This window comes from Dicentrarchus labrax, unplaced genomic scaffold (assembly GCF_905237075.1).
Source record: "Dicentrarchus labrax unplaced genomic scaffold, dlabrax2021, whole genome shotgun sequence".
NCBI classification, from domain to species: Eukaryota; Metazoa; Chordata; class Actinopteri; family Moronidae; genus Dicentrarchus; species Dicentrarchus labrax.
Genome location: NW_026136720.1, coordinates 22,496,334 through 22,514,543, shown reverse-complemented (window position 1 = coordinate 22,514,543; position 18,210 = coordinate 22,496,334). Strand labels below are relative to the sequence as shown.

The window sequence follows — 18,210 nt, the reverse complement described above, 5'->3', positions numbered from 1 at the left end:
GTACGTGTGCAAACTTTGTAAATCTCATGTTTCCCACGCACTCTTATATCTGCATGAATATGAGCTTTGTGGATCACTCACAGTTCCAGACATGCGGTCTCACAAGCCTCAGAGCAGTAAAGTAACCATGGCATGTTGGGTCTCTTTGTTTCCCAGATACAGCTGAGGCAGACGTGTTCATGTATCCCCTCCAGGTCAACCTGCAGACTTTCTCCCACAAACACATCTGACTTGTACAAGGTAATCTTTTTCTCTCTCTTTTTGTTTTCGCATTAGAGTAATGTGTTTGGTGCCAGATTATACTTTTGTGTCTAGTTCACAGTAGCTGCTTCAGATAGCTTTTCTATAAAACGGTCTCCTGCAGAGAAGTGACATTAGGAAAGGTAAACAGAATCAAAGTCGCGGTGCATGAAGACTAATTTGCTTTTAGCAGGGAGTTGTTGACACCGAGGAGGAGTGTCTCAGGCAATCCTTAAAGTTCATATTTGGATGATTCCTCTGTGAAACTGAGAATGCAGAGTGGCAAGACAAGGGTTTATATATATATATATATATATTTATTTATTTATTTATTTTTCTTACTGGCTCGATATTCACACACTGTGACAGATTGAAACTGCAAAGCTGTGTTTGTGTTGGCTAGACGAAGGAACGCTCCTGCCCAGAGGGTTTATCAGGGAGAGAAAATATTGACCGCCAACAGTTGCACTTTGGTGGTGTTATTGCTTTTCACACTTGTGTGATACAGACAGCAGTTGCCAAGCACAACAATTGTAAACCCGCAGCCATATTGACAGCCGCATTGCTCTTCTGTGCGGGGCAGAATATCCAGCTTATTGTGTTTACTTTTTAGCTTATTTCACCGAAGTGTGTTTTGCAGACAAATATAAAAGTGCTGGAACAAGGTGAGAAGAAAAGAAAATACTTACTCTTTAGGTGAGACGCAAAACCCAGAGGGGCCTCTAAATTTCCTTCTAAATTAAGACTGCAAAACACACTGACAAAACAACAACAGCGTGTGTGTGCGTGTGTGTTTCTCTGACTCTTTCTCAATATGCTGTAGCATTTCACTTGCTCAGCCAGCCTCTCTGATTATTGGTTAGCTCACAGATGAAGTCAATTCATCACCTCAATATTAGAGGATTGCTCTGTAGCTGTATATGGCCTTCTGTCAATGTAATTATAAATCATATTTCAGTGTTTACTTGTTGGTAAAAGGAAGAAGTAATAGACAATGCCACTTTTGCAGCTCTGGAGGCAACAAAATAAATCACTTTTGGCAATTATTCCAAATTATCTTGTATTGTCTTTTAATGGAATATTGTGATGATATGATCATATTTTATTGGTAGCTAGTTTTCGATTCACCCATACATCTATTCTTATGAAGGAACTCTGCATCGCAACCTGGCTACACTGCTGTAGCTGTTTTTGTTTTTCCAACCTATAACATTTTTAAGTGGTGCACTCCAGTGAATGAGACGTTTGACATTCTGAAACAACTGGGACTTGAAACAGCTTAAATCGGGGATCGAGGTGATCCTCCACATTCTCATCTGCTTCAATGGCATGCCAATGTGGGCGTACATTAAAGATTCATGCAAACAGCTGTTTCTTCTACAGGACAGCATGGCTCAGAGCAAGGCTGTGTGCTAAGATTTCAAATCAGAGAAGCCAAGAGGAGATGGGTTTGAAAGAACATTGCATACAGTGCAGGTATGACACCAGAAAATTAACACATGCTTGTCACAAAAAAGGCAGTGAAAACACAGATACCACATCCCTGAAACTGAGAGTAGGAGTGCAAACAATTTCTGCAGGCATGGAAATAGACTGAAGATGAGCTGAGAGCCACATCTTTAAAATTAATATGAAGATTTTTGATTTAAAAAACCCAAATTAGTTCCATTAAACAATTCACTTCTTAATACACACAATGAGTCTGAAAGCCAAAGTAAACCCTATCAGTGGAAGCAGTTGATGGGTGTCAAATTAGTCATTTCCCACACTTTACTTTGACATTTGCCTAAATAAGCATGACTGTTGAATTGTGAAGCACTACAATCATAGAAGGCTCGAAAGAAAGGTGTGCATTCATCTGAGGTGACATTTGCACGATATTTTACGATAGATGCGGTGATAATATATGCCAGTTTCTGACAACCGTGCAGCCACTGAATGCAGAGGCTGAGTTATGTGTGTTTGGTATGAGGCACATATTCACAGGGTGTGAGGCTGCCATCATTCGCTCTCCCTCCTTAGGCCCACATACACCCTGACTCTTATGTTTACTCTTACATTTGTTCTGTGTCATTTTCACTGCGTCTTATGCACTCTGATGCACTCTCTCCTCCTTTGCTCCAGTGTTTGAGGTGACTGAGGTGTTGTTGCAAAAGAAAGCTTCAGTAAGTATCTACATCCGTGCCGCATTGAAATGGATCAAACATACAGATAGAGCTAAAATCACGTGGTGTGTGTCTGTGTTCACTATTATATTTTCCACAGCCCACAAATATGCAGTAAATGATCTTTAAGGGTGTAACATAATAGCGTTCTCTCCTCCTCTGAGACAGGCCATGACCTCCTCACAGGAGCTCTACAGTGACTATTTGAATGGTAATGTGACAGGCTGATTGCCAATTTACAGCCCACACAAAAGCATTGCCCAGCTGAATCAAAGGACAGCACTGTAATGATAAACAAAACAAATATAGCGAGCGCCAACCAAATGCTACCCACTGTTTCCCCCTCCTCTTTAAAATTATACACTATCACAGCATTTGGGGAAAAAAATTATTGAAAACATCACTGGCGAAAAAACGGAAAATACAGTGTTTTCACCTATCCGCATAAAGTCACACCTTGCTTAAAGCCACCTGCCATGCTAAATAATGCAATGGCGAGCTATTCCTGCTGGATAGCGCAGTAATAAGCAGATGATCCCCCTTAGAAATAACAGCTGGCTGTGTTTTTCTAATGCTGAGGCTCCATCACCGCCCGTCACTCCTTGTTCATCAGCAGCTGTTAGCCATGCATCCTATGTGATTGCTCTCACTTTCTGTTATAGTGTGATATTTTTCACAGGCACTTATCAGTTGGCTGTATGCATCAAAATACAAAACACTGGTGTGGTTGAGTACAGCTTCTGCATGTCTACTTTGCAAGCAACGGCATAAACTAGTCGGCTGATGATGACTGAGATAGTAAACGGTGGTTTCTGTTGAAGTTTTAAACACCAGATACTCACTAGAAAGCAGCCTGAACAGAAGCTGAATCTGAATTTCTATACTTTAGATTTTGTATACTGTGTGAGGATTTCTGAATGATAAGTACAGTGTTTTTCCATAATCTGAAATTATGTTACCTCTTAGCTTTTTATGAATCTTGAATTGGCAAGTCTCATGTTCTTTTTCTGTCAAAAATTTAGTCACAGAACAGGAAGACTCATCAGTATCTCTTTATGTCTGTAATGCTTTTCATTTTCTAATTAATTTTGAATGAACTGTACCAGGGGGATGCCTGGAATACCATTGGCAGCTTTGTCTATGGACCTAATCACAGCACACCAAAATTGCCTCCAAATCTTAGGATTTCTTTTTTCAGTTCAAAGAAAATCTACTCTAAAACACTGTAATAATGTGTTTTATTGTGCCTGGAAATTTCCCATTAACCATAAGCATTTGGTTCTGGGTGTCAGTCGCTTCGAACCAGAAGATAAGGGATTCTGAAAAGATTTATCACCCACATTCTGAGAGAAATCCATCACAGCTACAATGTAGAAACATAAATTTTTGCATCAACTGCAGCCTCATAGTCCCTTGTTGAGTGTCTGAAACTCTGAACAACTAGAGAACAGTTTTACTTTTTGCCTCACTTTTTCTCAACTACAAGAGAAAAAGCTTAAGGCAAGTGGGTACAACAAAAATAATTAACTCTACATCACTAAATAACATAAAAATCTAACAATATCTCCAAATGTGAGCATATTAAAAGGTGGATTTTTCCTTCAAAACTTGGAGGTACACATCAGAGATGTGTAAATCCTTCCCCTGGATTGTTTCTATGGCACTATCTTTGGCTTACACCCACATGGTATTTTTCTGCAAGCTGGAAACCCACTCAGCATTCTATATTTCTCTCATTTTGGTGTGAGAGGAGACTCACAGTGTCGACCCCACGGGATGTCGATTCCCACCAATGCTCGTGGACTTACAGTAACATTTTGCCCCAGTGTCAGGCAGTAGAAGAGGAGAAGCAGAGCGAAAGAGAGAAGACTATGAGCTTAATGTAGATCTGTCATCAGCTGGCTGCAGATCAAAAGAGTAGCATTGGCAGGCGGAGCACAGAATCCACCAGAGCCTCCTCTCTATGCCAAGCTCCAGCTTCTCTGAGGTAGACGAGCACAGAGGGGCCTGGCTCCAGGCGAGGAGTGTGTGTATCTGCTTTCTGTGAATGTGTGTGTATGTGTGTGTATTTTTGGGGGCGGAGAGGTGTGGGCACATGCACAATGTCTCAAGGCAAGGATCTGGCACTTTGAAAATGTCACCAGAATCCCAGAAACAAAAAAACAAGAAGAGAATGGAGAAAGTGTGATGAACAGACGCGTATGCTCCGGGAGGTGTGGGATTTAGAGACTATGGAAGGCAGAATCGTTCTCTCAGAGTGGGAGATTGGGAGGAATGAAAATGATGGCACAAAGACAGAGATGCAGGTTTTCTTGACTGTACACCTCTGCAGCATCAGTGTACAACTGTTTAGTCAGTCCAAAGACGTGTCTAAATTGCAGCCTTCAGAGGTTTGTAAGTAGTTTCTCTTTTTCCACTTCTGATGCAATCATGATGTTTGAATATGTTGGTTCACTGTGCACTTGTGCAGCTGTTAATGTGTCATTGTGAAATTGGGCAAATCAGCACAATTATGTGTCTACTAGGGATGGGGCCAATCTGATCCCGTATCGGTATTGGGACCGATACCAGTGTAATTCACATATCGGAATTTCCCGATCCAACCTGCGCAGATTTCCGATATCCATGAGCCATGTCTGCGCTTTAACGTTGTCTGCTGAAATAACTCCACAGGTGATTCCTACCAGCCAGTCTGCTAGTTGGCTGCAAACTGTGGAATGGATTTCCTGAACGGAGGCGCGGCTCAATGAGACACAGAGTTATGAGACACGCCCCCGCTCAGGAAATCCATTCCGCAGTTTGCAGCCAGCTAGCAGGATAGCATTGAGCAGCATTGTGGCTAGTCAACATGTCCGCTGTGTGGAAATACTTTACACTGGAAACACCACAGAGCAAGACAGCAAAATGCAATGTTTGCAAAGCCGTAATTCAGAGACACGGAAGCGCCCTCGCGTCGTACAACACTATGAACGCAATCAAACACTTAAAAAAGCACCACACGAAACAGCACGAGGATTTTTTAGGCGAGCTGTCAGGAATCACTTCTGGAGTCATTCCAAAAACAAAGTAAACTCCAGGCAGACAACAGGAAAGCTAAAGGCATTACCGAGTGTGTGTGTGTGTGTGTGTGTGTGTGTGTGTGTGTGTGTGTGTGTGTGTGTGTGCGTGCGTGCGTGCGTGCGCATGCGTGCGCGCGTGCGAGTGAGTGTGTGTTAGATGTTTACAGTTATTGCACTTTTCTTATATTTCAGATAATTGACATTTTAAAACCTTGATCTATTGATACTACAAGAGCCAGTGTACTTGATTTGTGCTGTTCAGATGCACACTGTTTTATTGATAGTGTGTCTGTAAGATGTTTACACTTATTGCACTTTTCTTATATTTCAAGACTCAAATATTTGACATTTGGGGAATTTAATAAATATTGACATGACAATCAATTTGAAACCCTTACAGTTGCATATTTGTTTTCAGAATGGGATTTTTCCTGTTAAAAGGATTTCCTGTTTTTCTGACTTCCTTTTCTGACCTTATACTTACCTCAAGTTGCCTTTTGGGACATACATGCATACATACGTACACATCATACTTGCCTGTTGAGGAGTTTATTCATATTATCACATATAAAATTAACAATAATGATAATAATAATATTAAAGAAAACAGAGCTCTGGTATCGGAATAGTATCGGTATCGCCCGATATCCAAATTCAGGTATCGGGATCGGATCGGAAGTGAAAAAATGTGGATCGGTGCATCCCTAGTGTCTACATTTACTATTATATTTAATTATCAGGCTATATATTAAATATGTACTCACTTGTTCTAGGCCTTTACTCAAATCTACAATAGAATGCTGGTGAGAGTCTTTTAAGTCTGTCCATGATCGTGCCTGTCTTACTCCATGTACTTTTTTGGTTAACCTTATGAAAGTGGTTCACAATGGTTGAGCTGCACCTTAAAAAAAAAAAGTGTCCTTTGTCTTCTTCTCTGGTGCAGTAATAGAGTCTTGATTTTAAATATTTCTATTAAATACATGAGAGGGTAGTACAGACAGTGACAATGTGTAAGAGTGCATAAACCTTCCTTTATGCAACGTGAAGCATGCGTGATGAGACATGGGTGACTCTACAGGTGAACCTAGTCATTACAAACACATTAAAATAACAGCACTGACATATTCTCTTGCGCATACTGATATATATGCAGATGTTAGCTTGTACCCTGGTAATGGGGCCACTGGTATAGATGGACAATAGAGTCACAGAAAACAGGTCACATCTAATTCTTAATTTAAACTACTAGGATGTAGCTTTTTCAGGTAAAATATTCCACAGTCCAGAGTTCACATCCTGAGTCATGTCTGTGGTTGGGGTAGGCAACAAAAGCACTTCGGTTAAGGAAAGATGGTGGTTTAGGTTACATTTTAATAAACATGTTGTGTGTCAAGTGACTGTGGATTTTTCTTGTATTAAACCAAAACTACGATCTTTCCCTAACCTAGAAATGCTGTAGTCACTACAAGTGGAAGTGTATTGCAAAATCAGATATTTTGGCAGAAAACAAACAAATTATGATGTCAATGAACATTTTACTGATACATTCAGTGTCACTATTTTTGGACTTGCCAGGTACATTAATTAACAACATTTCCTCATTATGTTACTAGAAAACATAATCCAGTTGGGATTACTTTTCCTTCAGAGTTTACAAATCTTATTGTATCAATTATAAAGGACCAGTTATTTAGTGGCATCTTGCGGTAAAGTTGCAGATTGCAACGGACCCACGGTGTCTGTAGATAAAACGGCTCGTTCTAAGGTAACAAAAACACAATGACCCTTATTTTTAGTTGATTATACACAAATGAAAATTTACCTATGAATATTATATTCCATTTCTGCCACTAGATCCTCCTGAATGTCACACACTGGACCTTTTAAGTAAAAATGTTTTGTTTTCTTGTATATATTTGCAATATGCATATAAATGGAAAAATTATAAGCCAGGTTTAGAGTTGTTGGGAACAAATATATGCAGGGTTACAAAAATCTTTAGGCAAATTACAGCAGTAGGCAGCAGATACTAATAGGTAAAAAACCCCTCTGACAAAAAAAGGTGTAAGGAGTACTTACTGTACTGTATATGTTTATCTCTACAGCCCAAAAAGTTTCTAAAGAGAGGTTAAGAAATCACAACCTGACCTTGCCAATCTTGTTACAAGTATAACCAGAAAAAGTGCAATTGAGTGAAGACTCACAACATCTCTCTTCCAAGGTGTTTTCTTTATGTTTGTGTGTGCGTGCATGTTTTTGTGACTGTGTGTGTGTTCTCGCGTTTACTCGAACTCAATGTCAAACCTATTTCCAAACCACTGATTCAGCTAGTTGTAGAGATATACAGTGGTGCTGCCAACGCTAACCTTTAGAGATTACGGTGACATTAAAAGCTACATATGGCGAGCGGGGAGACCCAACCACTGGGAACCTCATCTGATGCAAATGTCCTCCCTCACCTCTATCAGCAAAAGTAATTATGGCAAACCACTGTGACATCGCAGACTGTGCAAGAGAGGGGAAGAGTACCTAGTATAGGTCATAGAAATACACCCATCTCTCTGGGTAAGGAGGAGACAATTATCTTTTCATGCAGAGAGGCGGCGTTGAGGGAGGAGCCCTCCACCCTCTAACCCCCCCACTCCTCAAACTGAAGTATCTTCTGTGCCAGCAGCCTTGAGGGACTCAGTCAAGAAATTGACACTGCTGTTAGCATGCTCGGGGCTAAAGAGATGTATCGGTATAGTTGCACTGTCTCTCTTGACGACTGGGGCTTCATTAAAATGTCGGCAAACATGTGTTTGGTCTAGATTTTATAATGTATTCTTCCAGTCACTGCGTAAATATGAAAATGGCATGCATACTGGCAGTGTTTCTGCCACAGTAGTCATAGGATGTCAGTTGATTAAGTGTCTGCAAATGTGTATAATAATGGACAGCTCACACAGTCTTGCCATAAAAATGATAATAATTACTTCTTGAAGAATAGAAAACAGAAAGATAGACAAACCACAGCATTTTCCACATTCAGAACTCAACCATATTTGGCTTTTGAAAATGTACTTGTATGTTTAAGCTGTGTTGACTAGATAAAATGCCACCGTTTTCCATGCTGGAGGCAACCATAATCCTCATGAAACCCTTTTCCTTTTTGTTTTATTCTCTCCTTGTCATGTTTGAGTTGTGGATGTGTTTTTGTTCGAGTGATTTACCTAGCAGAGGGGTCCTGCAGCCCCACAGCCGACCCTGCTGTTCAGAGTCAGTGGGCTGTGGTGGCCCAGAGCGGCTTACGCTAACCTCTAACCCCCTGGCAGTCGCTGCTGGCTTAGCTCTGCTGAACAAGCCAAGTGGGCTTTGTGCCCGAAAGAGTCGACCTGCACAAGTGTCAGCTGGCCCTGTAGTGCGATCTCCTGCACCTCAGGGTGAGCCCCACCACATTATCCATGCACTCCTGAGACAAGAGGGCATGGCACCCGCTAAGGCTGTCCCTTGTTCATAGACCTCTTAGCATTGGCTACTTATGCAAAATATCCAGCTGTATTTTTAGCACAATGAATTTGTTGACTTTCTTTGGGTTATTTGCATGAATTTGCTACTACACATATTAAGAACATGATGTAGTGATTGAACTGCAGCACCTCTTTATGTAAACAGACACACCAAAACATTTTGGTCAACTTACTCCCTTAGCTGTGGATTACAGCCGTATTGCTATTAAGATAATCAGACTAATGCCCAAATTCACCAAGTCTGAGCAAGTTATGCCTTAGTCTGTAGGGGCAAAGTGCATTCTGTTCTCTAAAATACTCTAAAATCCAGTGATTATGCAATGTCTTCATGTCACAAATAACACAACTGGTTGTGACCAGCCCTCTCTGCACTGAACAAATCCTGGAAAGAAGTGGAATCTATCAAGGTTCTCCTTTATACTATTGAAAACATCCAATATCATCTGACACAACCAACAGAAAATCTTGTTTTTGCTAACCTCCAGTGTTTTAATATCTTACTTTACTGCTCTGATATAAAATGTTGGATTTGGTTAAAAGGGCACACCACACACAACCATACCCATTAAAGATGCTGGCTGCTTTGCTGGTCTTAAGTTATTCTTTAAATAATTTCAGGCTCTAGACACTAGCCATTTTCAAATGCTTTTCATATTCTAGTTTTTGTAGCTTTACAGTCTTATTATCAGCAAGACAGGGGTCATGAGTGTACTCTTCAAAACAAAAATGAAAAAAATCAGTCACTGTTTCCCTTTGTTTTATTCCAAATGAAAATGGTATGAGCTAACTGGTGGGCAAGCCAAGTCTGTTCCAAATACCTGCACAGTGCCTGTACGGAAAAGAGTGATTCTTTTCAAACTTAATTCAGTTTCTTATTTTGTGGAATGCTAAGGAAGGATACTCCTGTACTAGTGTACTAGTTTAGTCCCCTCTTCAATTCTGCTTTATTTTTAAATGTTATAGGACTTTTTGGGACAAATTGTTAATGGAAATGGAAAAAAATAGACATTCCAATTAGTAAAGTTGAAGTATTGCTATAATCAAAAATAATATGGAATTATTAGTGTGGATTTCAAGTGAATGCATGATGGGTTAAATAGCATATACCCACTTTCAATGTCACAAGTGAACAGAAATGAGTTCTTTCATATTCATGTTGTCAGTCGTAAACAAAAAACTTGCCATATTAGTTTGGGGAGTGTGTAGGTGGGGTGGGGGCGATCAGCAGGTCTGTGCAATTATTTATTACACTGAGGGAGGAAAAGAATCACATTCATTATGTGAAAATATGGCCACCACGAAGGAGCCTCTTGAATTGTAATGAAGGAGGCCCCTTGATAACCATGAATTCACCAATTAAGGTTCTCATATAACATTCAAATTATGTGCATTTTAACGACTAGTTTTGCCACAGAAACACTTGCATTTTCCTTTGGTTTCAAGGAGCTTCCCTGCTTGCAAATGTAGGAGTAATTAAGATAATTAAAGCTTTTGATGTTCCACATATAATCCAATGTGCAGCAATAGAGAGAAAATGCAAAAAAAGTTGTAATGAATTTCAAGGCTTTGTCCTCCTCTTTTCCCTCCAATTAAAACAGCTCTCATTGTCTGAGATTCCATTTTCTTTTAGTGAAACGGTTCTTACATTATTTGGGGAGAAATGGCTGCCTCATTTTTGCAGAATTAACGACTTTGTCTCCTTCACATGTCAACTTTGTAGCTGAATAGTAACCGTGTCAGAGGAAACAATAAGGTTTTTTCTTTTAAACTTTATGTTTCTGGGAATGGTTTTGCTGAGTGCACAGGGACCTTTCCAGCACTGATCCTCATGGAATATGGTTATATCACAAACACATTTATTACTGAGAGCTGTCTGACTCCACTATTTGGCCACTGACAGCAGAAAATGGCTCAGCCATGGAAAGGATACAGCGTCTACATGCAGAAAGCAGTCACTGCAAACCACAGGTTTCACTGTGTGTGCTTTTAACTCTGAATTTGTCCCTGAAATGTCCTTATTTCCATTACTACAAAAGACTTTGAGACATGACAGCTATTTTAAAGCAAGCAGTAATATCTTCTTGAGATCAACTTGAATGCATATGCCTGCATTATGTATGATGTATGTGTGAGAAAGAAAAAGAGAGACAGCAGAAAGAGGCGGGAGAGCTCCCTGGCTGAGCTTTTATCATCCTTAAATGTACCAAAATGAGTCTTGGGGAAAAGGAAGCAGTGTGGCTTTTGAAGAATTAATAAGCCTGTCTCATTTGGATGTGTCTAGCGTCTCGGACAGCCTGTGGAAGCCCCAGTTCCACACTTTCCTGACAGTGCCTTTGATGATCACTGATAACGTACAGCGACTCCCAGGGAGCAAGGCATCCAACAATGAGGGTAGAGTCAGTAGAGACCGGCTTCACTGATCCTGACTGAGCTTTATTATCTGGCCTCTCTCCAGCAAAGCAGTGCATTAGGTATTCCTGAGACAAAGCATGTGGGACTGAGTGTGTGCACATTGTTCTGTTCTTCTTGTCGAGGAAATCTCATCCTTTGACATGGGTTATTGGTTTACTCACCTGCGGGGGGCAGACTGTCTCGTCTTGCCTGGGTCAGTTTTGCCTGGGTCAGTTTGAAAATGTGTTAAAGCCCCTTTTGGATATATTTCCAGCATTATCTAAGATGTTATTACGTGACCTGCTTTATAAAGGGTTATTTTCTCTCGAAGCTGCCCTTCAAACCACAAAAGGTCAAGGATGTGATATTATTAATAAGTTAATATAACGTAATCATAATGTCAGTGGTTGTTTGATTTTTTCCCATACAGGATACATTGCAACACTAGCTTAATTTAAAGTCCCACAGCTATTTTGCTCCAAATCATAATTCACATCCATTTTGAAATTTCCCACCTGTCATTTAATGTCTCTAGTGTTGCATAACTGTAGAACGAGGGGGTAAAAGTGATTAGTGCTATTGTGATAAAAGCTACCATCCAAAAAAATTTACGAAACCTGGTGAGTCAGAGGCCCACAAATGGGCTTCAGCAAACAAAATAATCAGGTAGAGGTGATACAGAAGCAGATACACGTAACTGTGAGCCCGTGCCAGGCAATTTTCTACTCGGCTACTCATAACCTACAGAAAATGACAAAAAAGCATTGGCTGCCTTTGTTGAGGACAATTTTGTGATTATGGAGTTGATAGCTACATTCTGCCATTTGATAGCAGGCACATCCACACTTTTCAGGGCTACTTTGGACAGCTCTTTTTGCACCAATGTCACCAATGCCAAAAGTGTCCCACATCCTTTCATCCTACAAATGTGGTACGCCAATTACTTATTTCTGTATTTGGGGAAGTAAATGGTAGCCAGAGGACAAGGTATAGTATTAAGAGTTGTTGAAAGTTAGGATTTCTTTGATACTGTCAAGCTCGCAGTTTTTGAGGTTAGTGTGTTTATATTTAAATGCAACTAGTTATTTCATTTTGCTACATCTGTCCTCCGACGTTTGACTTCATGTGTATGCTGTCTTCCATCTCCACTGAACAAACGTAACAAACAAATGTAGACCGCTGCAAAGTGTGTTGCAATGATTTCATTTTGAAAAGTTGGAAGATGCTCTTTTCTTTATGACTGAAGTTGTTGTATGCAGAAGTTGTTCTGGAACAATTTTATCTAATCAATGAATCTATTGAATTTCTTGATCTATGAATCTGTACTTCACTAATCTTTGCCAAAAATACTAATACAAATTATTATGAAACATTAATTTCTAATTCTGGTGAGAAGGTTCTCAGCATACATTTCACCCTCACCTGAAACATACTTGTAACATCAAAACCAAAATTTGACAGGGAGCCCTGGGGAAAGCTAGCCTGTGACCCTTTTTTAATATGTTGCCTCAGGCAATTTCTCTGCTGCAATAACGTGCTCTCACTCACTGACATTGGTAACCTGACAACTGATGCGAAGGCCGAGCAAAAATGCAATGCACCTACTGAATGCCGTGAGATATGAGATACAGGTATACAAAATCCTTGAGGGACATTCTTTAAGAACAAAAACGTTTCACTAGTCTATAAGATAGGGAATGTACAACTTAACAAAATGCATTCTTGCTAAGACTAAACAGATTCCTACTTATTAGCAGTTTGAGAGGATGTTTGTGGAATAGATTGGTACAAAGGATACTCTTGCTTAACATGGTCACATGCCATCCCACCTCTTAATAACCATCAAGGTTGTCAGCAAGTTAACCAAAGAAACATGGCTAAAAGACTGGATGATGGGAAACAGCAACTAAGTCTGAATGAAAGAGAGCAATGAGCAGGATATCGACATGGAGAGCAAAATTAGAATTGATTTGCAGAGAAAAGGGGGTTGCCTTCTTGCAGAGGCAGCGGCTCTTGTGAATTCTTAATCCAGAGGTCTTTGAGGAAATCTCTGTGGCAGAACCAGTCTCTCATTACTCTCACGGATAGGCCTGCAATCTGTAGCAGATTGGAAGCTAGACAAGCATCAGGCTGTATTAAGATTCAACCCCTCCATGATGTTGGCAGACTACAGGCCTAACAGGATTCTTGTAAACAGGCAGCTCACCAGAGGACATCTGCGTATTGAGCATTTAAAATGGAGGGGAAAAAAATCAATCCAATCAACACACTATGAAAATCTGTCCACATCACTGATCAGGGATACATATCTGTTCCTTTTTTTTTGTTTTCTGCTTTGTATAAATATTATTTTCAGAATATTTTCCAGCTTGTTAGGTTTAAGTGCACATTTAAAAAGCCTCAACATGAAGTCAGTTTTAATGCTGTGTGTTGATGAAGGACAGAGACATAGGCCCAGCTATTCAGTGGAAAGTTGTTTTTTAATCCCCTGTCCCCCACAGTTTTAATTGGACAGCAGGTCCACAACAGCAGACAGAAATCCCTCCACAGGAGCTTTAGTGCAAGGCTGCAGGGAGGCAGTGAAATCTAAACTGAAGTGACACTTACTGACTGGGCCAAGGGGAAAGGAAAATGAGCTTTTCCTGGGGAAAGGGGAAACCTTTGAATAGGCAGATTGACAGGTTGAGCAGTCAGAGGAGATGGAAAGCACTTGTAGCTGCTCGGACGCAGTGAGGGGTCAGATGCCAGGGCTGGCAGCTTTGCCGGAGTGGTGGCTGTTTTCCGTGTGACGTTCTTGTCAAACGTTTGGCAGCAGGATCTCTCACAACAAACACAGCGGGAAACTGACGGTTAATCTAATTTCACCGGCCCCAATCATGTGCATGGCCTCAGGGGGGCTGTTTTGGCTCGACAACATGTTATAGGGTATGTAGACAGAAGTCTTGCCTTCACTGAGTGCTTGGTAGGGGTTTCTTTCAGGAGAAACCTTTAGAGTAACGCAAGATATATAGCAAAATGAAAAATTCACCTGTTATCAGTTGTATGTCAGACTGTGTTGATACCACAGAAGAAATTGCTTTATCATTGAAACACCACAAGCAATAAAAATTGTGACGCATGTCACTTAGAGCAAAATACATCAGCAATGTAAAGAGAAATACCCATCAGTCTCTTCTGTCTTTTTCTTAAGAAGCTACTAATTATGTAAAACCACATCGATCAATATTTATTATATTCACTGAAAAAAATTACTGAAATGTCCGGTAGTGAGAAAACCTCAAGGAATTCTCACTCTATTCTGCCACTCTGAAGAGCTGAAAGCGGGCAGTATCGGTCAGAAATCAAGCAGGAGCCTGATTAAGAAAATGTTCTTTAACTCATTGTTTTGTATGTATTGTTCTGTATGGTTCAGCCTCAATTCTCTCAACCACCATGTAATTTAGTAGGCAGGCAACCATTTTCACCCCAAAAAATCAGATAAACCAAATATGTGACTTGCTCCATCATTTTGAGTCACTTTGACCCAGAAACACATTTTGAGTTTTCTTCATGGCTGTAAAGAGGAAAGTCTCAGCTTTATGGCGATACCAAAATTATTTTTCTACTCCAAAAATTGTATGAGACACGCCCTTCCAAAGGTTGACTGTCACCAAACCTTGTTTTTGAGAAAAAGGGCTCTAAAGATAGCTATCAACATTCCGCCATATTCCAAATGAATTGAAAGACATTTATAGAAAGTTTATATTCAAATAAATAAACTTTACTGCTTTACTGCTTTACATAATTATTATCAGAGACATTGTATGCTACCATCGGGTCAGCCACGAGTGGAATATCTTCCTCCTGGCCTCCGTCACACTCACTTTCTTCGCCATCACAATCGGAGCCGGCCGGTGTCGGTAGCACGAAATCCGAGTCAGACTCGGAGGTCGAGCTGCCGCTGTCACTCTCACTCTCAGCTGCCGGTGCGGTGAAAAAGTCCGTAATAAGGTCGATCCAGTTGTCTTACAGGAATTGAATTTAAAAGTCGAGCAATTTCGTCGTCGCGAAAATTAATTTTGTCTAGGCTGTCAATCTCCGTGGCCGTGTCTATCTAAACTGACAGTTGACAGATGACGTAGATGACACAAACACGCTAGCCGGTGTTTTGAACTCTGACACCTGTTTCGTTTTATTTATGTTAGCTATATTTATCCTTTGTATTTTACATTAATTTTGACATGGTATGAAAGCTGAGACTTTATTTAATTAGAAACATGTAAAAACTGAAAATAGCCCAAAATTGTATTTTCTTGTAAAAACGTGTTTCTACACAAACGGGCCGCTGCGACATCCGACTCATTTTGATGGAACGCGTCACATATATGCAGCCTACCCAGCACCAAACAGAAGCCAGGCATATTTGCAACTACCTAAAGAAGCAAGTCAAACAAACAAAGTCAGCTAAACTACCACATAGTTCAGGAGCAGATGGAGACCAAAGCATAACTAAAAATATTGGATTAATATTGATGAGGTGGACAGAAGGAAGGCTTCAATGTGATGACACAATTACTGTATTTCTGCTGGGTGTAAGTTGTACTTTTACAGACAGGGCTTCCAGGTCCATGAAGTGAAGCCAACATGGAACCTGCATTCTTTCCAGCAGGGGACAGAGCTCCATGTGCTGCAAATAAAAGTCTGATAGTATTGAACGTTATTGGGAAATTACCCTACTTCTTCTTACCCTAATACTTTTTATTTATTAGTCCATTTCCCCAAATTTAACATCCTAAAATAGTCAGTAGTCACATTCACAGTTTGTGGATTTAACAGCCCTAACCTAAAAAGCATTTTAAGCTGAAGGCATCAATAAGTCCATTTGGTGTTAAGTGTGTATATCCAAAATATTTCTCTTAATTTAAGTGGCATAACTAACCCTAACCCTAAACCTAAACCTAAACCCTAACCCTAACCCAAACCATTATCTTTTCCTACACCAAGTGCGTTTGTTGCCTAAACCTAACCAAGTACTCTTGGTGTTTTGTCCTTTCCAACGTCCAAATGTGAAATGTGAAATATTTCTCAGAAAGCTTTATTTTTAAAGTCTAACTGGACATAGCATCTTTATTACCCAGCACATGCAAAACTGCTGCTAGAGGGGTACGTAGAGCATCACTGAAGCATAGAGCCACTGACAAAGCTGCTGTATGTGACAAGTCAGGAGTAAGAATGTGTTGGAGTTTCTAAACATATTTAGGTTGGTATTGCATGGAAGGTACGAGCAAAAAGGTCAACAAGTCTGTTGTCACTCAGTTGTCATAACTGGGTCACATATGTCCTTGGAGGCAGGGCAGAGGAAGTACATGAACAAAGTAATTATGTTTTTGTTGAATTGATAGTCTGCTTTTCCAGCAGACCTGCCAGGGGATGTTTGATAAACAGCAATGAGACGTCTGCTCCAGGTTCATTTGATACAGCCCTGCCTTTCCAGCCTTCACTTTGAAATGAGCTGATAGCAGGAATGGATGTGGTCCTCATAATTTATAAAGTCTCCATTAGGTTGTGTTCTTGACAGTATGTGCCTTGGAATTGCTCCCTTGGCATTGCTCCAGCAGTTGAAAACATATTTTTCAAATGGCAAATACTCCTAAATATGTAACTGTATCTCTCTTACCATTTTATCTTTTGGTGTGCACAGTTCAATGTTAAACGCCTGACACTTAATCTAACAACAACAAACAGAAGGATAATGAAAGGAGGGAGAATATTTTTCACTGTCAAAGTCAATATGTGACCTGTTGATGCATGAATGAGGACAACTGAGGGGCGGGGGGTCTTTATCTTTCTTTGAACTTCTAGTTAGATCATTTATTTTTATCTTGTTTGCAAAAATTGGAGAGATATATCTCTAATAGAGTTGTACTAAATTACTTTGGATTGAAAAAAATGATTGCAGAGAGCATATTTTCTATCTACCGTAGAACCCATACTGTTGATGTATTCACAAAATCCCTGATTGGCATTTTAATGTTCCCATTATCTGCTGAGGGAGAGACAGCTCCCATGTGCAGCTGATCTTGCTGACTTGTGTATATCTACCAATGCTATGACTAGACGAAAAGCTGGAGGGTTAGAAAAACAAAATCATGGAAAGTGCTAATAAATGAAAGATAGAGTTGCTTTGAGAGTTTTCAGCTTAAGAAACTCAAATTGTTATTTAGAGAATCAACCACTGATACACACTATGTCGAACTTGAACAGGCTCTTTGCAACAGTTAGCAACTTTTAGTAGTCATCTGGGATCCAAACAGTTTTTCCATTCATTCCAAGTCAAATGAGCTATTACAAAAGCATGGGCTACAACTGAGGCATTTAACAGCACAATTAAATTCCAATGGCCTAGTATCTATTGAGCAATTACCCTTTGGTAAACCAATTATTATTTAGTACGTGATGACAAAATTTAGGTCCTGGAGGAGCCATGTCCTGTTTAAATAGACGGTCTTATGCCCTATAAAAGATAGAATTGTGGAGCCATTTTAGTGCCCTATTAGCTTAGCTCCATTGAAACACTGCCAACTTGCTTCAGCCGTGAGTATTGATTAATTGGCATGGAACAGTCTCACGAATCAGTCCGGGTTGGCGAGAAGGAGAGAACAAATGGATAAAAACCGATTCGGCCGAGTAAGGAAAAGTCAGGCTGTCCAATCTGTTGATAGCTGGTGTAATGAACAGGATGCAGACCAAGGTCCTCAGATGGTCCACATGCAGCGTGTAGCAAGACTTTAAGACCTCTTTCACCTGTTAAGTCTGTGAACCAGCTGTTCCACTGCCCGTCAAGTGCCATCCTGTTGCTATTGTGAG

At 40.2% G+C, this 18,210-nt stretch overlaps 1 protein-coding gene across 11 annotated transcripts in view; it reads left to right on the top strand.

Moving 5' to 3' along the window:
- LOC127353402 (alpha-1,3-mannosyl-glycoprotein 4-beta-N-acetylglucosaminyltransferase C-like) overlaps nucleotides 1-18,210 on the top strand; it is a 109,901-nt gene that overhangs the window by 63,057 nt on the left and 28,634 nt on the right. For 3 of the 11 annotated variants that reach the window (XM_051382603.1, XM_051382604.1, XM_051382605.1), the window contains one exon: nucleotides 157-240. The exons of the other annotated variants lie outside the window; for them this stretch is intronic. The gene's annotated coding sequence lies outside the window, so the exon portion shown is untranslated. The remainder of the gene's footprint in view (nucleotides 1-156; nucleotides 241-18,210) is intronic. 11 annotated transcript variants of the gene reach the window in all.